At 38.0% G+C, this 24,211-nt stretch overlaps 1 pseudogene; it reads right to left on the reverse strand.

Annotated features, from left to right (window-relative positions):
• Positions 1–4,590: 4,590 nt before the first annotated feature.
• Positions 4,591–17,355, reverse strand: LOC110682680 (annotated as a pseudogene).
• Between the last annotated feature and the right edge of the window lie 6,856 nt (positions 17,356–24,211).

The raw sequence follows: 24,211 nt of genomic DNA on the forward strand, positions 1-24,211 counted from the left end.
AGACATAATCTTCCAACTGAGATTTAATAGCATCAGATTTACGAAGACTAAGACCCCCATGAGATTTAGGTTGACAAATTGTATCCCAAGCAACCATAGGTAATCCTGCCTTTAATGGGGACTGCTTCCAAAAGAAGTTTCTATTTAAACTATCAAGAGACAAAGTAACAAAAGTAGGTAAACGAGCAGTAGTCATAGCATAACAAGGTACAGCCTCAAGGTGGCTCTGAATAAGAACAACCTTTCCAACTTTGGAGACTAAGTTGGAAGACCATGAGTTCATTTTTTTATCTGCTTTAGTAAGGATATAACGAAAATTATCCTTATTGAACTTAGTCGATTTAAAAAACACTACCAAATAGCGGCCAAGAAATGCTTAGGGGTCATATTAAAATAGCCTGTCAAAAATTGATTTATTTCGGTTAGTAACGTACTTAGAAATTAAAAGACTATAGAGGATTTATGAAAATTAATCAAATGACCAAAAAGTTCAGCAAAGTCAACTAGCGTATTGCGCAGAGCATTACAAGACGTAGGAGTAGCTTTACAAAATAGCAGACTGTCGTATACAAAAAGTAAGCAAGGAATAAGCGGAGGATAATGGGAAATTTTAATACCAATACCAACCGATTCTGACTAAGAAGAAGCGATCTTTTTGAAAGAACTTCCATACAAATAACAAAAAGAGCAGGGGAAAAGGGGTCGCCTTGCCTCAATTCACGGGAGGGCTTAATGAGATTAGTAGTAGTATAATTAATCGCAGGAGAGTAAGAGACGGTGGTAACACAGGACTTAATCCAATTAATCCACGTCTGACTAAAACCGAAGGAATCAAGAGTGGTCTACAAGAAGTCCCATCGATTCGGTCATAAGCTTTCTCCATATCCAATTTAAGCGCTAACCAACCTTGCTTTTTTTTTGGACTTTGTAAAGATAAGGTCTCATGAACAAGCAAAATATCATCTTGAATAGCATGGTCGGGAGCAAAAATATTTTGGTAATGACCAATGTTTTTCTTGAGGAAAGGTTTAAGACGAGCAACTAGAATTTCCGAAATAGCCTTATACATAGTAGTACAAAGACTAATAGGTCTATATTTACCAGCTTTAGTACGATTATCAATTTTAGGAATCAAAGTAATAATCGTGTGATTAAGCTCTCGTAAAAAGTACACCATTAAAGAAGAAGCCCTTAATAGCCTTATAGATATCTTGTCCTATAATATTCCAGTAATGTTGAAAAAATTTAGGGCCATAGCCATCTGACCCAGGGGCCTTATAGGGGGACATTTCAAAAAGGCATCTTGAATTTCATCATCCATAAATTAAAGGGACGTGTTAAATCAAGATATCTGTATAAGTAATAACTGGTTCAATCTAGGGAAAGGAGATAAAACGTGCATGGGGATGTTTAGACTTAAAACGCATGGAGAATTCTTTATAGAAAAGATTTGTAATTTCTGATGGAGTATAACTCATTGGTGATGTTATCCTCATTTTGAAGTATGAAAATTTGTTTTTTACTTGATCCAAATTTCATAGACTCATGAAAAAATCTAGAACTACGATCACCTTTAGTTCACCATAATTTTTTAGCATACTTACCCCAAAATTTTTGACCGAAGAGAAGGAGTTTTTCGCGTTGACGAGTAAGACGTGTAAGATTTTAACAAATATGAAAATTGTCTAGGTAGAAAAGCAATTGGGCCTCCACTTAGAGCAATTTATTCTTGTTAGTTTCAGCTTAGTTTGAACATTTCCATATTTAGCATGATTTCAATGTTTTAATTCAGTTTTAGCATGCTTCAGCTTTTGCAGAATACAGTAAAAGCGAGAATCGGTGAAACGAAGTTTCCAGTTTTTAGCAATAATTTGATGAGCTTCTATATCCGAAGTCCATGCATTTTGAAATCTAAAAGAAGATAACTTTGTGGTCAAATTATTATCCGTAACCAAAATAATAAGAGCATGGTCTGATATGGAAAAATGTTCATATCACACAGTTGCAGAAGGGTATAAGGATCTCACTGAGGACTCAAAAAGGACCTATCAAGGCGTTCATAAATGATATGCGAATTAGTTGTACGTTTCCAAGAGAATGTGTTTCCCAAGGGGTTAACGTCAAGAGCTTGAGAAAATTGAGCAAATCTTTGTAGACGAAAACACCGAGCAGCTGTAAGGGGCCTCCCACCATTTTTATCAACAAGCAAAAATAGATCATTAAAATCACCAATTATACACCAAGGGAGAGCAGAATTAGTGCAACATTCAAAAAGGTCGGTCCAAAACAGATTTTTTTGAGAAGTTTGAGCCAATGCATAAAATAGCAAATAACATAAATACATGATCCATGGATAAATCATGAATAAGAAGAGAAGCAAGTCGATGTTTTAATTGAACAATTGTTACATCAATTTTAAGGGAATTCTAACAGATCCACATACCAGTGAACCTCGGGATTAATAATATGAACAGATTCGTAACCCAATGATTTGCTTAATCTATTACTATTAGAAGGAGATACCATAATTTCTATAGCTATAAATATATCTGGCTTACATTTTTTCTTAAAAAAAATCATTTCACCAACTGCCTGCGAACGCTTGGCCCTCTAACATTCCAACTAATGATCTTCATAAATAAGATAAATAAGAGAAAAACTCATCAAACAACGTATGTACTACAGTCAATATGCCAAAAGTATAGGGGATAATACACCCTTTTACAATAGACAAATCCAAAATCCAGGTCTTAAAAAGACCATTTCATAAGTTCCACAGGGAATACAAAGGTCTATATAGGGCAATAAGCCAATAAACTAAGCTAAATAACACCAAAGGGCTAATTTAATTGCCCGAGAACTCGTAGCTCTACTAACATTCCAACTAATAATTTTCCTTAGAAATAAAGTATTAGAACATAATGCAACATATTGTACAAAGGCACTACTACATGGACCAGATGTAAGATAACCAATAGCAAAATATCCAACAGGAAAACTGGTCTGAGAAAGATAAAGCCAAAAAAATCCAAACAAACAGAGTGAGATGGGGCAATCGAAGAAAAACCTGAAGATCAAGCTACCAAAAGAACGAGTAGCAGCATAAAGGAACAAAAATAACAGAGGACATAATGCATAATCTGCATATAGACATAATAGCTAAAAAATCCTGTAATAATGATATGAGAAGAAGTTGTTGAGACAAAGCTCATATGCATATAGAAAGGAAGAACAAACCTATAGAAAAAGATACTGTAGAACAAAGAGGAGAATAAAGAATGAAACCAAAAACACATCAGAAAGTGTAAAGTAATAACAATATGATCTAGGACAGTAGCCAAAAATAAAGCCAAGGTTTTAAAAAAGCAAATGGCAGGAGTTCCATTAGTAACATACTAACATAAGGTAAACAAGCATAAATACCAGTTAAAAAACAGAGGAAAATAAGTAGAAAACGGGGAATATAGCAGGACCAATGGAAGAGCAAAAGAAAGAATAGGCAAAAGCAAGGTCACCAACAAAACTAACCAGTTGCAAATTTAGAAAGCCAGAGTAAGATAAGCACCTAAATATAGAAATCCAAACAAAAACCAAGAGAAGCTTTTTAAGAAAGTCACAATTTAATTCTCTTAAATCAAAAGAGTTAAAATAAAGCAAGCTCTAAAGTGGAACAAAGGTCAGAAATATAATACTCGTAGAAGAAACTAAGCAAGTAAAATAAACAATACATATAACAGAAGTAAAAATAACATAAGTAGTTTGATAAATCTCCAAAGGGGAGGTGAATAGCAAACAATAAGGAAGAAGTGCAAGGCAACAAACGGAAGCAATAGTTATCAAATAAAGAAAAGACAAAAATGAGTGAAACAAATAAAGCTCAAGAAAACAACCCAACATCCAGAATAATACGAGTAGAAGAAAAACAAAACCATAAAACTCATGAGTTGTCATACCCCAAGTTCCAGAGAGGAACAAATGTCAAGAGAAATTCAGCAATTCTACTCCAAGGAATGAAATTAAAACCAACATGAAAAAGGAACAGATAATTAAATAACTGGTGAGTGTTTGGGTATGGGGTTAATAGAAAAAATTTGTAGAGTAACCAATAAGGGATATAATAGGATAAAAAAAGGAGGAAAAAATCAATAAAAATTGAAAGATCCAATGAAAAGACGAAGGAGATAAACGAAGAGAGGGGATACCAATTACATTAGAGGGATCCAAATTGTTTGAATCAATAGTATCCATCTTGAAGAAGAACCGATCCTTCGAGGGGAGAAAAACCCCAATTAATACTAAGGAAGGAAGTTCACCGCCCAAAACAAAGGAAGTAGTAGTACCCATTGAGTGAATGAAGAGGTACAGAACAATAAGAACCAACCCCAATTTTTCGAAAATCCACTTATCATGGATGAACTGCGGAAATCGGATCTTGAATCAATCCTGAACACAACATAGAAAACTAGCCAAAAATAATTTGAGGGGATTAACCATAAGAGTGATTAATGGAAATGGAAAACAAGGAGGTGACGGAAAGGGAAGGCGTATGGGCTTAGGGTTGTCTGGGTTGAGAACATATTTTCTCTCTCATAAGTTTCTCTCTCTAGAGAATTTCGTGTATAAAACCAAAATTGGTCAAAATGGTAAATGACATGTTTCAGATTGTATTTTATAGAGACTACATAAATTTACTAGCAGTAAATGTTTACATTTACCTAAAAAGGATCATAGTTATACCAAACCACTGCAAAGGAGTCCTAGTCAGTACATTTTTCCCCTTAGATAGAAGTTAGAACCTGAACCCCATCCAGAGGCGTTGCCAGCATCGCCCACCAGTTCTGCCCCAGCCACTACTTCCATCTCCACCGCCACTACCAGCACCAGGGAATGCTTCCTCACCTGGAGCATTTTGGACTTTAGCACCAGGAAAGCTTCCCCATCTACCATTGTTCCCTTCTTTATTGTAAGAACCCCACTTGGAACCATGCCCACTGTTGTTATCTAAACCCCATCCAGAGGCGTTGCCAGCATAACCACCAGTTCCGCCCCAGCCACAACTTCCACCTCCACCGCTACTACCAACACCACCACTTAAACCCCAGCCACCAGGGAATGCTTCCTCACCTGGAGCATTATGGACTTTAGCACCAGGAAAGCTTCCCAAACTACCATTGTTCCCTTCTTTATTGTCAGAACCCCACTTGGAAACATGCCTGCTGTCTTTGTTATCTGAACCACATCCAGCATATCCACCAGTTCCGCCCCAGCCACTACTTCCACCTCTACCGCTACTACCAGCACCACCACTTAAACCCCAGCCACCAGGGAATGCTTCCTCACCTGGAGCATTGAGGACTTGAGCACCAGGAAAGCTTCCCCAACTACCATTGTTCCCTGCTTTATTGTCAGAACCCAACTTGGAACCATGCCTGCTGTCTTTGTCATCTGAACTCCACTTGCCATAGTTGGAATCACCGCCATCTCTGCTGCCACCATCTCTGTTCCCATGATATGAGCCTCGGCCACCATGCCCACGCCCACGTCCACAGCCCCATTTTCCATTGTTGAAATCACCGCCATCTCTGCTGCTACCATCTCTGTTGCCATGGTATGAGCCTCGGCCACCATGCCCAAGCCCTTGTCCACGTCCACGTCGTCCTCGTCCACCGCCCCATCCTTCATTTGGCCTTGGAGCTCCACTGGGACGCCTATCATGGCCTCCATTTCTATCCTTCTGTCCTACAAAACCAAATGTTGAGGTATCAAGCCTGAGCTGAGACATTCACCCTCAACACAAAGCAAATACAACAGATCAATCTAATCTTTCAAAATCTAGAGTTCACAATTTCATGCTTCAATAATCATCAAAACAAAGGTGTAGGCCTCAGACAAAGAAGCTAACCAGCAAGAAGAATACAGATCATTTTGTAAGGTCTAGTACAGAAACAGAGCAAGGATTAGATGTCAGTGAAAACCTCCACGAGATTAATATGTTATCCACCCACGTACCCATCATACACCCAAAAAAACCTTGAAACATGTAAGGAGAGATAAAATTAATTGGCTAACAAAACTAGCCATTTAGCCTCCCTTTATGAACACCTTTGACATGATCCCAGATTAATCTATACATATTCCTATTTCTAAGTACCCCAAATTTGTCAAACAAAAAATACCAAATCAATCAATGCACTCTTTTTCAATAATTTTTTCCTTTCTAGTATTTCTCCAACATTGGGCCCCACAACCACCCACTGGTTCCTCCCTACTACATCGCTCTTAATTATCAAAGAGCAGATCCCCAGTGTGCATACATTGATATGGGTCACTAAGGACAAAGAGAGTTCTAGAAGTTGTACAGTTATAACAGACAGAAATGTGTCATTCCTATATGACATGAACTTTGAAGGCATTCATACAGTCAAAGACTGTTCAAAAATCATAAATCCATTTGGGTCGAAAGAATTGTGGAAGCACACAAACTAATATATGAATCACACTAGATGCTTGAGATACATACAGGGCCTTTGCTATCCTTTACCCAGACAAGAGAAGAGAGCTAGGCCCAAGTCAGACTCAAAGTGAGTCAATCATAGTGAGCAAAGTTACCTGTCCTAGAATGTTCTCTGTCAGAAGACCCTTGCCACACACCATCATTGTCGCCTGAACCACCCCATCCACCTCCTCCAGAAGAATTACCATTTGCTGGACTACGCATTGGTACCATAGCAGCAACGGATCGAATTGACGGAGGAGACTCATGAATAGGATCATCAATGTGGCTCTGGAAATAAGCTACGAGTCTGTTGATATTATCAAACATCCTTTTGCGGAATTTGAACCCTTTTCGACATAGACCAATATACTCGTGATAGGTATTTGAACTGCGAATGTATGTGAGGATAAATGTGCCAGGGTGCTCATGTGAAATGCCAAAACTATAAACAATTCTCGACGGGAGCTCTGATTTCTCGATTCGAAGGAGCTCGTCAACTTCTGCTTTTGTCCCCTTCCGGAACTTTCGATAGTTCAGCATCGCTTTCAGATGAGTAACCAGTGGATCAACATAACGGTCCATGACCTGCAATGCAGAAAGCAAACAATGGAATGGTCAGCTTGATATTATTCAAGCCAATATATAAATAAAAAATATAAAAAAGTAAACATAGGCGCATGGGGTCAAGTGCTTTCTAACCTAGGTGAGGTGCTTTCAAAGAGGCACACAGCCTTCTGTTTTACAGTTTTCTCTGATATTTATTAGGTGTACCTCATTTAATTAAGGAACGCTCAAGGCGCTACAAGAACAAGACCCCTATCACCTTAGTGCGCTTAGTCCTTTTTTATACATTAGTTGAGGCCTTTGAGGATTGTAAAAGCCAACTTGGGTAAGAAACAAATTCCAGAACCCATAGGATCACCAACACTAATCTAAGCAAAGCACCAGAAAGCCTATTGTGTGGTAAAGAGTAGCCTAGAGAATAGACATGTATGGATATTGAGCATTATATTGTGCCAGTACTCCAAACTATATTGTACAACCAATACCAGAATAACTAAAAAAAATTAATAATTACTAGTCTTGATTCAGAATCAAATTAAGCTATCAAAAATATTGCTGTAAATTAATACCAGTGAAAATTGCCAGAAACTCTAGCTATCTACCAAATGTCAGCTACAAGCATGTGCATGCATGACATGCACAGAATCATAATGCATAGACAATAAATGAACGGAAAAGTGAATGGAATGCTTACCTCATCCAAGTCCTCAAAAATGTCCTCTCCAATTTTAAGTGTTTTCCCAATACGAAGCAAGTTTAATGGACCTTTGTGGTACTTTCCACCCTCAATTATATCCTTGTGGGAAAAAACACCATCATAAACCTTTAAAGTCAAGGTCAAATAAGATGAACCACGAGAACTTGGACGGAATACACTTTCACCAGGATCCTTGTCTGCTAAAAGCTATACAACACAGTTAAAGGAAGGCGGATGAGCAAAGGGAATAAAGAATAGGAATAGAATCATCTCCACACAACCTAATGATCAAAACATAAGAAAACAATAAGATGCAGACATCAATTTCAAAAAAAGTCAAAAAAGGAGCTTGCCTTGGGTAGATATTTAGCGCGCAATATTAAGCTTCAGAAGCCATTAAAGGCTTAGAGAACGTTAAAATTGTCCACCCCTTAAAAAAAAAATTAAAAAAAAATCTGCCATCCAATAAATTCTTAGAAGAAAAAAATAGACAGCAAGCATCTGAACACATACCTCCATTGCATCATCAGCTGTTATATTCTGGAATTGAGGATGACCAATCATCCTCGACTTGAATTGCTTTTTTGCAAGTTCTTTATTCCTAGGAGCCTTAGCTTTCTCAGCTGGTAAACTGCTACAGTCTTCATGATAGTAAGGGTCCAAGCTCTCTACATTCTGAGGCCCAGCATTGCTCATGTCATAATCTCTACAAGTCAGGAGCACCAGATCTTGAGGCCCGAATTTTTTCCACATGTCATAATCTCTACCAGTCGAGATTGCCATATGTTCACAATTCACTATAGATTTGATCTTACATGTGAGAATTTCACCTTCATGCAACTTCTCAGTCAAATTTAAATCCGTCCAATCATCTGAAAATTTTTCCCTTGAAAGCATACCAGATAATCCAGAAGCCAAGACACACATTGCTCTTTGAGGTTCAACACTGTAAACTTTAGCATGAACAATTTGTCCTTCACCCAAGGTAGAATCAGTCTCCCCAGTGAGCATATTAAACTCTTCTTCTTTACTAGGTTTTTCATATGGTTTACGCCAATCTTGAAAGCCTTGAATTAACTCCAGTTTTATGGCACGCAAGGTCTCTAACTTAGATAAACGGTCTGTATCCTCTGCATAAGATTCAACGATAAAAGATTTTAATCCACTTGGCCAATCTCTAAAATATTCAATTTTCATCTTAATATCATCATTATCCAAATCATCAGCTTCAACAATCTCTCTATACATATCTTTTATCATTTCCTGTGCTAGAGCATAAGACTCTGGATGTATTCTTGTATCATCCAGGACGTCTACGAACTGGCTGGTAGTCCTGGTACTAACAGCTAAACCACTACGCCTAATACACAGAAAACCAGAAGCACTGATAAATTCTTTTTTGCCAAGTCCGTGTGCAGTCAACAAATCTTTCCTTGTAACTATTGCCCCAGCTCTGCCAAGTGATCTTTGCAAGGATGCTGCTTTCCTGGGCCCAAGACCAGAAATAAACTGCAATGGAGCAATCAACCAATCATGATTTGCTGTCAGATTTAGATCAAGCCCCACCTGATTAGTGACATCAACCATAACCTGTTCCACCATCCCATACTTCTCATCATCACTAAGAAAGTTTTCTAAAGCGCTGAATTTCCAAGACAAAATTTCCCTGCCTGGCCCACAAAGATTAGCAACCATGGCTAATGGATTTTGAAGATACCGTCCGAGTGCAACCCCACGCCTGACAATGCCTGAAAATAAGTAACCATAGATATCAAACTAATTAAGAATAACAAGCATTAGAACAAGATAGCAGAAATCTGGTCTAATTTACCTGGATGTCCAGGGATCTGATCAGATGATATACGAGAGTTTTCATACAGACGAGGCAAAGATTCATCCCCATAAAGAACACTCAGCCCATCCATCTCATGACCCACATCTCTAGGATATTCTTCAACCATCTTGAACACAGTCTGAAAGGAAATTAAAAAAATATATGAAGACACTACTACTTCCAACAAACAATAGAAAGCCTAAAACAATCCACATATTTTATTGACAACAGCAATTTGAACCAAAAAATCTACATCTGTTATACCAAGAGAAAAGTCATGCAGAGGGAAACACAAAAACATTAGACTTTGTTTGCAAGGGTAGTTACTTAGTTTAATTATTTTTTTTTCCCAACAATAAAAAAAACAAAGCCGTAGTCCCAAAATGATTTGGGGCCGGCTTTTTTTTCTAACAAAAAAAATGGATAATAGAAGGTGGTTGATTCACAAGCAACAGATATGAGTGAAAATTAGACCATTTTCTGATATGCAATTTCTCAAATTCTGACTTTCTGAGATGAAGACACCGTCCTGATTATGACACAGTATGGGTTAATGACTTGTATAAAAATACAGAAAAATATAATTTAAATAGCAATAGCATTTTGTTTTGTATTTTCGTAAGTGAACATGCGGGGCATCAGTGCCCAGCTTCTATTTCCGACCCAAAATTTAGTATCAAGTATAATGTTAGGCTCAGCACAAAGCCCAAATTATAAGCACTAATGACAGCCACATAAAAGTCACAACTTTGCAGTTTAGTGCCAAAAAAAAGAGTTAAAAGCAAAAAGAAGAAAGAGATTATGCATCACCAACCACACAGAGGAGAGAGCCACGAGGGCATTCATCAGGAGCAAGCAGTCAGACCTCCAACCATCTTACATGCTTGACTCACCCCGTCATACATAAGCCTTAAAATCTTATTTTAGATGTCATCTGCATTTCATAGATGTAGGGAATTTCCTCCAAACATAATTCTTAAATCCTATTTTAGACCAATTATCATCCAAATCTCTATTCCCTCTTAACTCTTGGTCAGCAAAGGTCGCCAAAAATAGTGCAGCCATCTTGAGCCTGTCTTCCCAGCCCAGATTGGCAATTTTAACATTGGGTCGTATCAACACCAGTACAGTGGAAAACTATTTGTATGAAAGCTAGGGCTTCAAATTTTTCATTAAGATATCACCACAAAATTGGTGTACTACCAATCGGGTTTCTTACTCCTTCAAAACTAGGAGAGAAAATTCATTGCTAATCCCTCATAACTTTCCTTTTCCATTTTTTTTTTCAGAACATGTGAAGCTAAAAAAAAAATAAAAAAATTACTACGTATTTGTAGACATATACAACCCCTCATTGGTGGCAGACCTTGCTTCCAACAGAAAAGGACATAATTTTGACACAATTTCAATGAAAATCTGAGAATTTATGGAGGTTTGAACCTTGGCTAGATGTAATAGAGGGCACATTTAAGAATATGAAATTGATGAAATGATAGAATATGAAGTGGATTCAAGGTTGAATTTGATGATTATGTTCAATGTATAGCTGAACCACAATATTGAATCAATAAGGAAGTGGATGCAAAGGCAGAATTTGATGATAATGCACAGCAGAATTACAATAGTGAATTAGAAGTGGATGCAAAGGTCAAATTTCATGATGACATTCAATGTATAGCTGGATTACAATGGTGAATTAGTAAGGGAAAGGGGAAAGGGATGGCTCAACTCTAGCACTCTAGGATTGGAAAATAATGACGACGAGTAATGAGGGGTGGTGATTCGAGTGTCTGTCAGGACCTGCAGGGCAGAGAGGGTGGCTGAGCAGTTTAGGGAGGATAGAGGGTAAGGAAAAAACAAGTTTGCCTACTAACAGCTTGTGTTCACAAAGGATCATTAGGGAAAACATCCCTCATGATTTAGTTTATTCTGGAATAACATACGTTGGGATTATATTTGAATACCCACTAAGGCCCACCATAACTGGTACTCCGTAGTAATTTAGTGAAAATTTTCTATAAACTGGAATTACTTTCTCTGAATTTTACAATAAGCTCATTATACTTTTAGCTTACAACTTTTGAAATCTTAAAATCTGACCTGCAAGTGATACTTTGCAATCACTGGAATATAAATTAGAAATTTCCATACAAATATCAGTTGGAACACGATTAATGATTCGAACTTATTTGTTCATACCCATGAACTTTGACCATTATTATATTTCGAAAACAAATCTAACAAGATCTCACATGATTGTTTATCTATATATTTCCTTACTAATCACAAAAGTCGGACAAAGGGGTGTGTGGAATAGAGTCGAGAACAGTAAGTAAACTAAAATAATTGAGGTAGTACAACGAGAGCTTATAAAGTATAAACACAACCATCTATATACCAGCACTAACATTGATCCTCCCCCAGAATTAAACAAAACTACATAATATACTCTCCCTCTATTTTAAACTATTTCTAGCAAATACTCCATCCATACCCAATTAAAAGTCTAATTTGCCTTCTTCGCACATGTTTAGGGAGGTGAATAAATGAATAAGGTGGTGGGGATTGATTCAATAAATGTGAACAAAAAGAAGATAGTGGAGTTTGGTTCAATAAAAGTGGATAAAAAACTAAAATAGTGGGGCTTGGTTGATTGACACTTTGTTTCAATAGCAATGAAAGAAGGGGAGGGAAAGAGGAGGAAGGGGAAGGAAGAGAAAGGGAGGGGAAAGGTGAGCTCCATTTCCCTCCATGTAATTCCAATTTTGGAGGAATTATGCTTATTAAAGAGAGAGGGAAAATGGTTCTTTCCCCCAACCATATAAGCAAACAAGAGTAATTGTCCTCTCCCATTCTCTTCTCTTCTTTTCCTTTCATTTCCTTCTATCCAAACAAGTGTAAAAGTGAATAAAACAATAAATAAAGGTGAAATAGAACTTTTACTTAGGGGCAAGATTTTAACGTAAAATGATACTCCCTCAGTCCCTCCGTCCCCAAATGTTTTTCCCATTTGGTGAAAAATCACGGAAATTAAGGTTTGTATGGGAATGTAGTGAAAGTACATTGGGAAAGATAAAACCAGAAAGTAAGAAAAAGTACATTGGGAAAGATAAAATCCCAATCATTATTGCAAAAATGATGGTAAAGTAAGAAAAAGTACATTGGGAAAGATAAACCTCAATGATAATTTAAGTTGGAAAAAAGGAAATGGGAAGAACATTTAGGGGCACAAAAAATGGCAAGTGGGAAAAACATTTGGGGACGGAGGGAGCACTTTACTTTGAAGTCGAAAAGAGTATCTCGATTCTCTCTCCTTTTTAGTTCCAAAATGAACTCCAGATAAAATTTCCTAGTTTACCCTTCATGTACTACATTGATGATCTTCTACTTCCAAATAAAATGATAATTTAATCTTTACCCTAGCTCATATGCAAATTACTAAAATCACAAATGAAAAAGAACTGGAAAGAGTACAACAAATGCATGGAGAATTGAAGACTATCAATTCACAAAGATTCCGGCTCCAACAAGCCCATAGTCCCAACCCAATTTGCAATTACTAAACAATTACAAATTGGGAAAGATATTGCACCAAAAAAACACAAAGTGAAATCAATTAAACTAAATAAAGCAACTGCAAGATTCAAATCTAAGGAATACAGTTCAGACAGTAATTGATAAGTAATTTAGAACAGATACCTCATAAATATCATTCCTCAGCTGGATGCAAGACAAACTCACAGCCCCTAGCACTACAATCTGAGGTTGATGCTCAGTCATGAACCTTAAAAGACTCTGCTGGTCCTGCTTTTTACGCTGCTGGTCCTGCTTTTTACGCTTCTGGTCATTAACATTTTGTGACCTCAAGCTGATTGACCCGGCCTTTAGAACATCAACAATCTCTCCAAGTGAATCCAGCATAACGAAAGTGGTTGGTGAATTTCCAATACCCCAACAGCAAGCCATGACCCTCGGAGCTGCCGCCTCATCTGAGCTAATATCACTTCCCTTACGCTGGTATGGAGCCACAGAAACTTTATCCCAAAGACATTTGCCATAATCCATAAGCAACCAACTCTTAGCCCTGCTAGTCAACAACAATCTAGCTTCCTTCTCTAAGGCTGGTAAAATGAAATTGTGTATAGCATCCTGTAAGATCAGTCTTCTCTGCTCATTCCAAAGCTGCGCTAGCTTGCTCACAGCCAAACTAGTATACAGAAGCTCAAAATCAGTAATCAGTTTCTTAAGAATTTCCTCCGGCCATTTGATTGTGACCTGGAGGAGTTTTTCCTCTTCGGCCTTTTGGATAAGAAGCCACTGCGCATCTTCAAATTTGTTCAATGGCTTGTTGCGTAACCACTTAATGCCTGCAAACTGATGGAAAGCATCTATGACAATATTCCCATCAGATGTAGGAGTTGTTGAAACCACCACATTGTCGAAATAATTACTGCGAAAATGTTTTTTCACAAAAGGCTCAAGGCTTATCTCAATTGCAGCCTGCATATAGCCACAATGCATTTATAAAACAAGGTACAACTGTAATCCAGGCAAAATATAATCCAAAAGATTAATACACATACCATGTGCCTAGCACCTTTAAGCACATCTTGAGGTGTATCAAACATTGGACAGGTAAAACTAGATGCAACTTCCTCCGTTGTCTCCTTTGGATCCTCTGGTCCATCCACTCCCTACAGCAAGTTCAAGAAAGAAGATTAAATTAGAAGAAAGCACACTGAAAAGTCAAATGAGAAAAATAAAATTCTTCCTTACATCCAAAGAGATCTGTGCACCAAACTGCTCAGAACTATGGCCAAATTTCCTAGCAACCTCCCATAATCCAGCTTTGTCACATAAACTATAAAAAGATGACTTCCTTTTGGGTCTTCTATATTCCCCCTCATCCACCCCAGCCTCACCGGGAGGGAAATACAACTTAAATTTTAAATCAACATCATCAAGTTCCCTTTCAGATTCTGCAACTCTCAGCGCCCCAATAATTGATTCAAAATGTTGTTGATTCAAACGTAATCTGGTCTCATCGTATATTCTATGAGATTCTTCCTCAAACCTTTTATTATAGTATTCCAGGAGAGCACTCTTTCGCTTTTGAAGAAGCAACCATTTTCTATCCAAGTCCTGGACAGCCCAAAGCACCTGCACAGACACATATCTAATCTCAAAACTAAACCTAGCAGGTAAGCATATATATTACGACCAACCTAGAGTTTTATATTACTCCGTATAAGAGATTGAGACCACCCTGTACATTATAACAAAGTATGATTACCTTGTGCCATTTTAAAGCAGGCTTATCATAATTGACATCTTCACCCGTCTCAGGATCTTTCAACAAACTGAAAATGTCCTCTTTGTGGTACATTGCAATATAAGGGAGCTGGAAATGATGAAAGAAAACTTATGAGCCAAAAGAAGACAAGATCTGACAGCAGCAGGCAGACAAAGCCAAAACTCACATCAAGTTTCTGAACATGTGTGAAGTTCAGAAAATTTTGAATGTGGTATTCCGTTTCTTCTCCAAATGATATGTTCACAAGGCCAGGAACTTGACCAGATTCTAGATGCTTTCTTATCCACTTGGCTTCTTCTACAATGGACTCAGCATCCGTGGAAGGTGGACCAGTGCTCTCCTCAGATATCTATCAACATAAGCGACCAGAATTAACATCACGTTTACCCATTTTTTAGCAGTTTCAACAATAAAATCAAAGGAGACCATCACTTCTACTCCGTAGTACATTTAACTAGAGATGCAGCAAATTATTGTCCTAGAAATGGAGTAGTTTGGGCACAGAAAATTACCTGCATTCGTTCTGGTATGTCAATTTTCCGGATACGATCATCCTTGATAGTCATATACCGTTCAGCAAGAATGATAGGTTCAAATTCATGTTCCAGCCTTCTCTCATTCCATTCACCACTTTCATCATATCTATCTCTTTCAAGTTTTTTTTCGACGCATATCCAGAAGTTCTTCAACATCGCCAAAAATATCTCGGAATTCCCGCAGTGCGGATAACGGAACTCCTCCAGGTTGCCTATGCTTCTTTTTTCTGTTCTTATTAACCCGTCTACATTCAGTATAAGCCAATAGAAAAACAATCAAAGGGGGCATTATGAGTGTTGAACAGAACCAAAAGACATTAGATCCATACCTAGCAGGCACCCCATCAGCATCCATATCATCTTCAGACACAATAAAATCAGCCATGTCATCCTCATCAGCCAAGTCTACATCATCTTCTTCCAGCTGATCATCCTCTTCTGGAATATCCTCAGCCGGCCCTCCTGTGACAACAACAACAACCGGGAAAAAAAAAAAAGAAAAAAAAAAATTAAAATGCATGTATAACCTGTAAAGGAGCAAAGATTTATTCAGCATCATCACTGCCAAATAAAGAGTGTTTGACGTGCTCCTCGGCCATCCTTCCACCTTTTCCAGATCCATAGAAACCATCCTCATCGGAAAGTCCAGAATGCCCAGTATCATCACGCCAAGCCTTCTTCAACCTCTTAAACTTTTTGCTACCCTGTAAAAAGCAAGCAAATACTAGAAATTTTAAACAAGGAAACCAACCCAAAATCAAGTACATGAATCTACCAGCCATAATAACATAAGCCATTAAAAGCAAATAATACTCACAGCTTTACGAGCAATTTTAACATTGTTGTCCAAGAGAAGCTCATAGTCATCGTCATCAAGTTCAAAGGACTCTCTAGAATAAATTAAAACAATGTCAAAGAAAAAATGCATTTCAAATTAAATGTTTTTTTTTTCTTTTGGCGAAGATGACCCACCTCTTCTTTTTCCTCTTCTTTTTATGTCTCTCCTCTTTATCTTCTTCGGGTTCCTCTTCTTCATCGTCACCTGCGACAATAAAACCATCATCCTCAAACTCATCCTTGTCCTTCTGTAAGAAAAATTAGCTCATTTACATCTTCATTAATGTGCATCAATAAGTATCCAATCATAACCATTACGGCAACAAATAAACCATTGAAAAAAAAAAAAAAAAAAAAAAAAAAAAAAAAAAAAAAACACCAATTACACTTTAACATTTCCTTTCGCAACCAAAAATAATCAGCACTACGAAATTCCAATGATTTAAAGATAATCCATTGTTGTTTCAGCTGTCTGCATGACATCAATAAATGTTCATCAGTGTCTTTACCTTTCACTCAAATCAAAAAAGGGTAGAACATATAAAACTTTACGGATGTTCCCGAGACTGTTGTTCCAAATTGCAGTGAAAAGCTCAGAAAAAATGACAACTAATCTCGAAATAACCTTAACTCACAGAAAGAAAACCCCAGAAAATCGAAACCCTAGTTTTATACCCATAAATTGCAAACTAAGTCGTAATCAGATGCAAAAACGACAATCTTGAAGATCATTCCACACACAGAAAATCAACTAAATAGAAGAAACAAAACGTCATCTTCGTCTTCACCATCGTCTACACCGCCATTGAGCTTTTCACCTTCTTCCGCTTGTTCTCTCTCATCATCACGAACCTCGAGCTCCTCTGCGAAAAAAAATCGATTTCATCAACTCATGATTAGAACATTACCAAAAATTAAGGTTTCGCGTAAGAGTAAAAATGGCGAGTATTGAAAACACGACAAATAAATTAAGGAATTTTCAAGGGTTTTACCTTCATCGTCGGATACTACAACTCTTTTATGCATTTTTTTTTTAATTAGACAATAAGACCATCTCCAATAATGAGATTTGAGGGACTTTTTTCTAGAAGAGAGAGTATTTTTAGCAAAGGATTTTGTAATTTATTTTAGTTTTATTCTTTTTTAAAACTTACAGTATGGATTTGGTGGTGAGAGTGATATTAGTATACTTTAGATGCTAGCGTTAAAAAAAATGCTAGTGTGCTAGTTGGTGGTGAACGGGCGAGGGGTGGGCATTGCTTTCTTCATTGAGAGTCTCTTCATTTGGAAATTAGACTTTACATGAGTTGCTAAATTGAGAAGTAGTTGGGTATTACCATTGGAGATGAAAAACAAAAGGCTTTTTAGCAAGCAAAGTAGGAGCCGATCTCAGCCCAGCAAATTGCTGGGGTAAAATTTCCCACCACAGGGCCAATGTTGTCATTTCGGTGGGTTAAGATGGTTTTATTTTGATATAGAAATACATTATACGTATAATTATACAACTATATATAAGTCCTCTACCCGTTTGGCAGACGTTTTCCCAAACTAAGCCATATTTGCAAAGTATTTACCAAAATGGTTGCGTGGCAAAACTACTTACCAAATTAAGCTTCAGGGATAAAACGCTGTCTCGGACAGCGTTTTATACCCTGGTTTTTGCTTTTTGAAAAAAAAAAATTAAGGTATAAAACGCTGTCTCGGACAGCGATTTTACCTGTTGGCTTTTTTTTTTTAATTTCGTAAATTCTAATTTATCAAAAATAAAAAAATAAAAATAAAAAAATAATAAAAAAAAACACATAAAACGCTGGCTGAGGCTATGGGTGTACAAAAACTGGACCGGACCTGAAACCGGACCTGAACCGACCTGAACCGGACCGGACCTGACCCGGACCTGTTGATTCAGGTCCGGTCCCGGTTCTTAAAAATCCAGGTTCCCGGTTCCGGTCCGGACCCGGTCCAAACCCGGGGTTTTCAGGTCTGGACCTACAACCCGGGAAAATCGTAATATTTTTTTAAAAAAAAAAAAATAAATAAATTAAAAAATCAAACTCTGAAAAATTGAAACTAACGTTAACGCTTAACGTTCATTTTCTAAGTTCTAACCCTAAGTCCCTAACTCCCTAAGCCCTAACTGATTCTCTCACTCTCCCTCAATCTCAACTTTTCAACGCGGCTGTCGGCCTGTCGCTCATCGCTCCGGCCACCGCCCACCGCCGACACTTCCCTCATTCTCTCAGGCGATGCACACCGATAATCTCCGGTAAGTATATTCGCTTATAATTTTGGTATTCGAAATATTAAATTTAAGTGTGAGAATTTATATGTTTATTCTTGTTTCAATTGCTTTTAATGATTGTTTGATGTTTGCATCATTGCATGTTGAATTTCTTATTTTTAGTTCATTTGTTTCGAATTTCTGTTTTTTTTTTTTTTTTTGGTTTTTTTGAGTTTAGGGTTCATAAGTATGGTTTATTTTTTTGAGAATTTCTGTTTGCATCATTGCATGTTGAATATAAGTATTTTTTAGTTTATTTTTTTTGAGTTTAGGGTTCATAAGGATAGTTTCAGCTATATTGTCAAGAAATTGTCATTACTTCCCGTTAATATGAATGAATGAATATGAATATGATGATGATATTTGTTTAGGTATCATCTTTATTTTTTAGTTTTTTCTATCTTACCCACTTAGGTAGAGTACTATTTGTGGCGTATAAATATATTCATTCTGGATCTTAGGCCAAATTTAAAAAAATAAATAAATAAACTAAGTGCATGATTTGTAAGAGACTCAGATTATTAAGATTAAATAAGTGGGCTAACCTGTATGTAGTTCAGCGGTTCTTATTCTTGCAGGGAGTAAGGAACCACGGATTCTTATTCTTGCAATGTAAGTTGCTCTTAAATTTTTTTATGGTATGTGTATATAATTGTTACTTTAAAATTACTTATATTGTATATTTGTATATAATTATATTGTAGATGGAGAGCTCTCAATCCAAACGGTCTGCTTCTTTTTCTGAACAAACGTCACAGCCACTTTCTGAAAAGGATATGGAAGAATTGCAATCTAGTTTGCCTCCTGATAAGAAGCTAAAAGCGGGGCGGGAATATATATGGAACAGAAAAAGTAAGAGGAAAGCTGAGTATTGGAAATATTACTTAGAGTACGTCGAGAATGGAAAACTACGAGCTGAATGTAAGTTTTGTCCTAAAACTTTTGTTGCTGATGGTAATCTTAATGGTTCAAAAAATGTTAAAAACCATGCAGAATCATGTCTCGGTAATCCTCTTAATATAGAAAAAGAAAGGGGTAAAGAAAAGCAAACTAAATTGTATTTTGATCAAGAACATGAGAGTGGTGAATTAAAGTGTGGGAGTAGGATTATTAACTTGAATGATGTTAGAGAGGCATTGATTCACATGATTATTGTTGATGAGTTACCATTTAAACATGTGGAAAAACCTGGTTTTAGGCACTTTGTGCAAGTTGCATGTCCACAATTTCACATTCCATCTCGTGTTACCATTGCTCGTGATTGTTTAAAGTTGTATTATAGTGAAAAAGAGAAATTGAGAGAAATGTTTAAGACATGTCAAAGAATTTCTGTGACCACTGATACTTGGACTTCAATACAAAGAATTAATTATATGTGTCTTACAGCTCATTTCATTGATAATGACTGGAAATTGAATAAAAAGATCATAAATTTTTGTCCAATTTCTAGTCATAAAGGAGAGGCTATTGGAAAAGCAGTTGAGCATGTTTAGAGTATTGGGGTATTGATGATAAACTTTTTACTGTCACTGTTGATAATGCTTCTTCAAATGATGTTGCTTGTGCACACTTAAGTAGAATGGTTAGAAGAACAGGATGTGTTAATGATGGAAAAAATCTTCATGTTAGATGCATTGCTCATATCATTAATTTAATTGTGTGGGATGGTATTAGAGAGCATGGTGTGTGCATTGATAGAGTTAGAAATGCTGTGAAATATGTTAAGAATTCCCCTGCAAGAATACTTAGATTTAAAGATCTTGTGTAAAAAGCAAACATAGATTCAAATTCTTCTTTATCCTTTGATGTCCCCACTCGTTGGAACTCCACATACATAATGTTGGAAACGGCTTTGAAGTTTCGACGTGTTTTTAGTGGGTTATCTCTTCCTGATGGAGAGGATTTGAATCACAATGAAAGGCCTCCCGAACCCGAAGATTGGGAAAAAGTGGAGAGGTTGGTTTTGTTTCTAGAGGGGTTTTATGTGTTGACTAAACGAATTTCTGGTTCCCATTATGTGACAGCTAATAAAGGTTTAGGAGAAATTGCTTCTATGTATGATATGTTGAATAATTGGGAACAAAGTGGGGACTTGAATTTTCAAGCTATGGCCATTGCAATGAAAAAAAAGTTTGATAAGTATTGGGGGGATGTGGATAAGATGAATAAGTTCATTTATGGTGCTCTTCTTCTCGACCCTCACTCTAAGATGGTCATTGTTGAATTGACACTAACAGATATGCATGGATCGGAAAAGGGTATGAAACTTGCTAATGATGTGAAGGAGTTTGCTTACTCTTTATTTGAGGAATATAGAAAAATGTATGCTACTTCTAATATTCCAGATTGTGGAGATAGTATGTCAATGGATGTTGATAATAGTAAAGGAGTGGGTTCCGATTATGTGAAGAAACTAAAAGAAAGAGCAAAACGATTGAAGGGGACAAGTGGGTATGCGATAAGTGAGTTAGATAGGTACTTAAATGATCAATTAGGGCCAGAGGAGGAAGAACAAGATGCATTGACATGGTGGGGTAAGAATGGTCAGCGTTATGTGATTCTTAATCGCATGGCACGTGACATACTAGCCATCCCATTGTCGACCGTTGCATCGGAATCTGCTTTTAGTACGGGAGGTCGTACTCTAAATCCATTTCGGAGTTCTTTAACTCCTAAGGTAATGCATCGTTACCTTTTTATTTTATAAAATCAAGTTTGTTTATATCTTAATATGACTTCGTTTATACATATTTGTGTAATATTTTTGTATTGAAGATGGTTCAAGCGCTACTTTGCACACAAGATTGGCTTAGAGCTAAGGAAGTGCCAATTGTTGATGTGGAAGAAAATTTGAAAGAGTTAGAGGAAATAGAGAAAGGTAGTAATAATTTGATGTACTTGAAATTTTGTTTCACCAAATTTATTATTTCATTGTTATCAATCATTAATATATTCTAATATATTCTATATTGTTTTTTATTTAGAGGTGCAATGTGGTGAATCTAACGATGTAGACGATGAAGTTGTTTTCGTGGACTCATTAGTGTGAATCACGCGATCAAAGGGAAAATAACTCGTTGGAGAATTTATGTTTTTCTAGTACTTGAGACTTAAGAGAATTTATATAATGTTATGAGTTTTCGTGGACTCATTTGTATTTTCGGTGGACTCATTTGTATTTTTGGTGTTTGGGAATTGGGACTTTATAGACTTTATGTAGTTTTGTGATTGATAATTTTGGTTTGTATGTAATTATTAAATTATGCAACAGGTCTAAAAATCACAAAACAGGTCCATATGCAGGTCCAACAGGTTTTTTATTAAAAAAAAAAAAACGAAAAAAATCACAAAACAGGTCCATTCAGGTCCAAACCCGGACCGGACCTGATTTTTCAGGTCTGGCTCGGAACCGGACCTGTTAATTCAGGTCCGGTCCCCGGTCCTCATAATTACCCAATTCAGGTCCCCGGTCCAGGTCCGGTCCGGTTTTGGACTAGCGTTTATTTCTTTAAAATAAAACGCTGCCTGGGACAGCGTTTTATGTGCTCTTTGCACATAAAACGTTGTCCCAGGCAGCGTTTATTTGTTGAACATAAAACGCCGCCTGGGACAGCATTTTATGTGCAATTTTTTTTTTCATATAAAACGCTGTCCGAGACAGCGTTTTATCTGCTGGCTGCAACACACAGTAACCAGCAGTCTCCTCACATTTTCAGCCTCCCACCCTCCAACAGTCATTCAGCCACCACCCTCCACCATCCCCACCACCAACCCCAACCTCAACCATCATCCCCACCGCCATTCACGAACCCTGACAACCTCCCCACCATCGACCACCACCACCACCAACCACCGCTTTTGCCCACCCTTAGCCACTTCAAACCACTCAAACCACCCCCAACAACACTATAACCACCGTGAACCACCACATTAACCACGACCGGCCATCGCTTCTACCCCGTTTCTCATTATGGAGCCCAAATGTCTTGTGTTTGATATATATCGGCCTAGAAGGATCTATTTTGACTGACATAAGTCCGGTTTGGAAAAATAAGGAAATTAAACTTCAAACCACACAGATTCATGTAAAAAACATTTATTATATTAATAATGTAAGTGTTATATACAACATTCTAGAAAATCCAGCTACAATAAATAAATCAGCTAATACTATCCAGACTCATTTATTCGGGGTAACTGTTCGCTATCCTGTCTATCGGCCCTCCGTCTGACATTACGCCGCATGTAATGAGTAATGGTGGTGAATGGGTCTTGGGGCGGTGGGGGAGTCTCTGCTGGCTGGATGATGGGCCCTCCTGGGTGGGGGTGGGCGCAGAACTGTGGATGATGTAATCCTCTGCGTCTCTAGGTGACATAGGATCACCTACACAGCTACTCTGGCTGAGCTCGAGCTGTGAATGGACGGAGGGGCCATCATGGTCGTCCGGTTGGTGGACGAGATAGCCGTGACCATATTTGTGTAAGGTAGCCACGCCCATATCTCGCACCTCGCTCGACTTGGGGTCTGGTGGGTCCGTCTGCAAGGGCGATTGACAGTGCATCAACCATCGCCACCATATCCGCCGCCTGCAGTAATCATCGATCAGTCAGTTGTATGATATAGAAATTAAAAAACTGATGAAAATAAGTAGAATAAAAGAAACTCACATATCCGTTAATGACGTCATATGCTGGCTGGTAATGTGTGGAAGGTGGTGTGTAGCTGGGGTTGATGAAACGCCGTGTAATCCGCCTGTACCAGACCATGTACGGATCGTGAGGATCCATAACGCCCTGCATCGGATCACCTTCAACAACGAACTCCAACCGTCGCTGCCATAGGCCAGTGTAAACCTTGTGCTCCACTGACCAGTCTGTCTCCCCCTTTCCCCGACGGTCAACGTCGTGCAGGCGGATACTAGTGTCACACTGCTGGGGGACGGGCTGGCGTAGTCCAAACTGTCGCATGACTCGGTCGGGGAGGTGACTCTCCATAACCTCAAAACAGATGACGGGGGTCCTGGCACGCCACTCTGCCTATGATCCAGCAGATGTGCAGGCATGTCATCAACCAACTCAGCTACATACGGATCCCATGTCACCTGCAAAAACACATCAAAAGTAATACCGTAAATAGGTTAGTGAACTGACAAGAATCATATTAAATTACTGGCTAAAAATTCCTTATAAGTTACTACCTGATCCTCCCTGAGTCGGTCTCGGGTGTCTCGGTAGTACGGAAGACCCCTCGCCACATACGCCTGTGTCAGTCTGGGGACCACCCACCTAATACCGAAAAATGTTTCAGTTTGTCAACTAGCACAATAAAACCATATGAAGTCTAAAGTAATGACAACTGTAACAAACCTGCACCCGTACGCTTCATCAGGTGTAAGGAGCGGTGGAGCATCGTACGCCTGGTACTGGTCGTCCCGGTCCTGCTCCCTCTGACGATGTCTAGCAGGCCTACATGGTCTGCCTACATGGATATACTCCCAAGCCCAAAACTACAACACAAATACAAAGCTAGGTTTAGTATAAACTAGGTAAGTGGCTTTTGAAATAGGTTGTTGGTAATTAGGTGAGTTACCTGAAGCACAATCAAGGGACCTCTGATCTCGTTAGAACTGCGGTGGGATGCTCTACACAGCT

Source organism: Chenopodium quinoa, unplaced genomic scaffold (genome assembly GCF_001683475.1).
Source record: "Chenopodium quinoa cultivar QQ74 unplaced genomic scaffold, ASM168347v1, whole genome shotgun sequence".
NCBI classification, from domain to species: domain Eukaryota; kingdom Viridiplantae; phylum Streptophyta; class Magnoliopsida; order Caryophyllales; family Amaranthaceae; genus Chenopodium; species Chenopodium quinoa.